The sequence below is a fragment of the Lacerta agilis genome, chromosome 6 (genome assembly GCF_009819535.1).
Source record: "Lacerta agilis isolate rLacAgi1 chromosome 6, rLacAgi1.pri, whole genome shotgun sequence".
In the NCBI taxonomy this organism is placed as follows: domain Eukaryota; kingdom Metazoa; phylum Chordata; class Lepidosauria; order Squamata; family Lacertidae; genus Lacerta; species Lacerta agilis.
In genome coordinates, this window is record NC_046317.1 from 62272877 (window position 1) to 62277312 (window position 4436).

The following is a 4436-nucleotide window of genomic DNA, read 5'->3' on the forward strand; positions in this document are numbered from 1 at the left end:
ATCAGAAGGGGTGCAAAGCGTATGCTTTGGACACAATCAACCAGTCCATCTTTCAGATGTCACAAGACACTCTTGGTTTGTTGGTTTGTTTAAATTACTCCGAGGGTCTTTCTGTACATTGCAGGAAACCCAGATTTCCAACTGAATGTACACCTGACCTGGAATCCCAGCCTGTCCCAGCTTTCTGACAAGTGTACAATCCACATGTTTGCCTTGTTCACACATTTTATATTTTTAGGTATACCTTAAAAGTTTAGGCGTATACCTAAATAACCAAACCAAATATGTGCCTCTGCACATAAGGTAACAACTTCCTGAGCATGAGCAATAAACGGAAGTCTAACATTCCCAAGCTGTGTCAGGGATTGGCTTTGAATAACTCACCCACTTCCACTTCCCTCAGATCTAGAAATTAAGCAGCCAGGTGAAACTCTGCACCCAGCCACTTTTCGTAACTACTAACTATATATTCAACCCTTTTAATGAATACAGCACTTAGCATTTTGAAACGTCATTATTATTCTCATTTTACAGAACGTTTCTAAGTTCCTTTTGCTGTTACGACCTATTGGGTGCTCTTAAAGGTAAAGGTAAAGGGACCCCTGACCATCAGGTCCAGTCGTGTCCGACTCTGGGGTTGCGGCGCTCATCTCGCTCTATAGGCCGAGGGAGCCGGCGTTTGTCCTCAGACAGCTTCCGGGTCATGTGGCCAACATGACCAAGCCGCTTCTGGCAAACCAGGGCAGCGCACGGAAACGCCGTTTACCTTCCCGCTGGAGCGGTCCCTATTTATCTACTTGCATTTTGACGTGCTTTCGAACTGCTAGGTGGGCAGGAGCTGGGACCGAGCAACGGGAGCTCACCCCGTGGCAGGGATTCGAACCGCCGACCTTCTGATCAGCTAGCCCTAGACTCTGTGGTTTAACCCACAGCGCCACCTGGGTCCCTTGGGTGCTCTTACTGTGAAGTTATTTATGCAAAAACCTTCATCTTTCAATCCAGAAAGTAAAGAGAATAGAATGTGAAAAGGGAGAGGGCAAAGGGGTAGTTCACTGGATAGTTCACTGCATATTATTGGGTGGCTGCAGAACTGAGGGCAACATAAGGAGAGCCTGCAGTAAAAGACCAGTGGCCTGTCTAGTCCTGTATCCTGTTCTCACATTGGCCGAGCAGATGCCTATGGGAAGTCTGTAAGCAGCACCTAAGTGCAACATCACTTTCCCACTTGTAATTCTCAGCAACTAGCATTCAAGGGCACACCACCTCCAACAATGGAGGCAGAATATAGCCAAGGAATTGCATGGGCAGGGGGACTGCAGCCCTTAGTCTAATTACGGGGGGGGGGGGGCAATATGGAGGAGCCCAGAGGGAGGATAGGCAAGAAGTGAGATATGGAAGGGAGAAGCTGAAAGGGGATGGAGGGGGGAGAATTCTCTGCAAGGGATCAATTCAGACCACTGGCAAGATTGATCTGTTTCTCTCTTGGCAGCCCGCTGGGTGGGGAAGGCAGGAGATAGAAGGAAAGAGACACACAGAGAGAAGGTGGTGTCAGAAAGAGAGAGAAGGGGTGGCCCCACTCACTCCTTTTTGGCTCTGCCCCACCCATGCTCACTCCAGCTCTGTGCACCACTTACCCTCAACAGGAAGGGGGGAAAGGTTGCCAACCCCTGGCGCAGTGGGAAAGCAGCACCTCTGCCACCACCAGATTTTGGGGATCTGAACTACCAATGGTTGAAAGGCAACTAAGTTACAACAGAACAAGCTGCAGCCCCAGAGTTTGCACAAGTGCTTTGCTTGCTTGGACTGGAGGCCAGGCGGAGACCAAGGTTTTCCTCAGTGTGAAATCCCACCACAACCACAGTCTTCTTTTGCTCAGCAACACTCGGCACACTTACTGAAAAGATTAACAAAGCCTCTAGTCCCAAGGCACAGCTGGAGGCTGATGCTGTCTGTATTTCACAAACAGGAAAACAGGGCGAGACAGTGATGCAACCCACCCACCCCGCCACTGCAGGCGGAGGTGGCAGAGGTGAGTCTTGGACCCAACAGAGCTGGTTCACAGGCTTCTGTCTGCCCCACACCCTGCATGGTGATGACAGCGCGATTGCTGTGTTTTCCCATCATTTGCACAGGTAGGTGCAAAAATCCTCCCAGGCCCAGTATTGCTTCAGATCCCGGTAAAGATCCTCTGAAGGCCGCCCAAGATGCTCTTTTAAGCCCTTAAGGTAAAGAAACTGAAAAAAGAGCACCAGGTGTTCTGGGGGTTGCTACAGCGTACTTACCGGTACTAATATCTTTGTGGTTGCACTCTCCAGGGCAGTTGCACAACACTGCAGGGAAAAAAACACCCATAATATTTTCCCATCTCCATAGGACAAGACCAGTGCAAGTGTTCTCTGACACCAGCAAATAAACAACCAACAACAACTGCACCACCATCCAGAAGTGGCATAAACCAGCAGCAGAGGTCTTCAAGCCAGCTGCCCTTTCTCTGCTCACAGAGGTATCAGGTTGTTATCAACACTCAAGACCTGGCGGGAAAACTGAGCAAAGCCTCAGGTGCAGAAAGGTTCCTACTTTCAGAGACTTCAGGAGTCACAGATCACGTTTCCAAGCTTCCCTCTTTAACCGGGAGCTCTAGAAACTTGTATAGATGAGTGCTGACGATGGGGGTTCTAAAATGTCAAAGACCCTCAGCATTTTCCTTAGGATGAGCCATGGTTAATTTAGTCCTGATTAGGACAGGGGCATTAGAGACAGTGGGAGCTATCCAGTCTGTGAAGAACTCCTTGCATTGAATTCTAGCTTTACTTTTTTGACAGGCATCCCACACCTACCCATATTGCTGCCTACATTGCTGCCCGGTGCTTTGACCCACATGGAAATGCCCACCATTTTGCAAGACCCACCCTGACAGGCAAAGAAAGCCCTTCCCCTCCTCCATCAGGCTGTGCTGTTTTACAAAGCAGCTGGGGCTCCCTTCCTTCCAGGGTTTCAGGAGGTTCCTTTCCAGTCCTACGCAGAAAATTACTATAAATAAGCTTGCCTCAAAGCATCCTGAGCATCTGGGAGTCGGCATCTTCCACACACCCTTGTGTGGCCTTGATTAGCAGCAGCAACAATGTGGCCACTCCCCAAAGTAACAGGCTGGCACTGAGTGATAATTCTCTCCCCACCCCACCCCCCCACCCCAAGGAACAGCTGCTGACATCTCTGGAGGTCATGGAGCCCAAGAGAAGCAAGGGGGTCTGGCTAGCTAGGGTGGCGGTGGGAGAGAGACTACGGTGAATAAAGGAACCCAAATAGCGAGAACAGCCTCCAACTTACTGCAAAATACCCCAAAATGTTCATCATCTTGCCCGTCTGCCTGAAGACTTTGCCCAGCCATTTCCTTCCCCGGTAATATGGCACAAATCTTCACCATCCTGTTCTTTCCATTCAGAGCCAGACATAGGGCTCATCCAGACTTCATTTTGTGCCACGCTTTCCAAACACACACCTGCACTTTAAAGCTGTGTGTCCAAGTGGGTTTTTCTTCCTGTCCTGGCGCTTTCCCTGGGAAAACCCACATTTTACTGCTGAATCATAGCAAAAGACAATCTGCAGAAAACAATTTTGTCATTATACGTGACAAAGCTATTTTTAGCCATCTCACCCCTTGCTTTTTCATGTAAGACCAATTGCAGTCGTTAACAGTCGTCAACAGGTTTTCCACACCTATCAGCCAATCACCCGTTCCTACCACCCTTCTGAGTAATACCCCTCCCCACTCTCTCACTATATATAAGGGTCTGGTGATTTCTGTTTCAGTGTATCTGAAGAAGTGCGCATGCACACGAAAGCTCATACCAAGAACAAACTTAATTGGTCTCTAAGGTGCTACTGGAAGGATTTTTTTTGGCAGAAAACAAGATTGCCATTTGTTCTGATTCAGCGGTAAAACATGGGTTTTCCCCCAGGGAAAGTGCCTGCACACAAAAAGCCACCAAACACTCAGACACAGAGCTTTAAAGCCAGTGGCGTTGCTAGCCTCTGTGCTGCTGGGGGCGGCGGCAGCGCAGAGGAACCCCCTGGGACAGTGCTCTTCATGTGCAATAATTAGCTCTCCCTGTGTACCTACAGTGATATAAATGCAGTAGAGTGGTGGTAATTACTATGGCTTAAACACCAATGTGGATCTTTGCTAACTTATCTTCTGATTGGAGCTGAGCGTGAGAAGCTGAGTCAAATAGTAATACCATGTAAAGCAGGTTCAGCTCCTACAGGTTGCAGCACATCACACAGGTAACAACACAGGACATCATTTTTTTTTTAATAAAGTGATATAGCCTCATAGATCTTGTGCAAAAACAAGAGCTGCCAGTGTCTCATATGAGCCTCACAGTTTCAAAGCTTAGCTTTGCATGGGCCTTGATCCAGTACAAGTGGCCTGCACC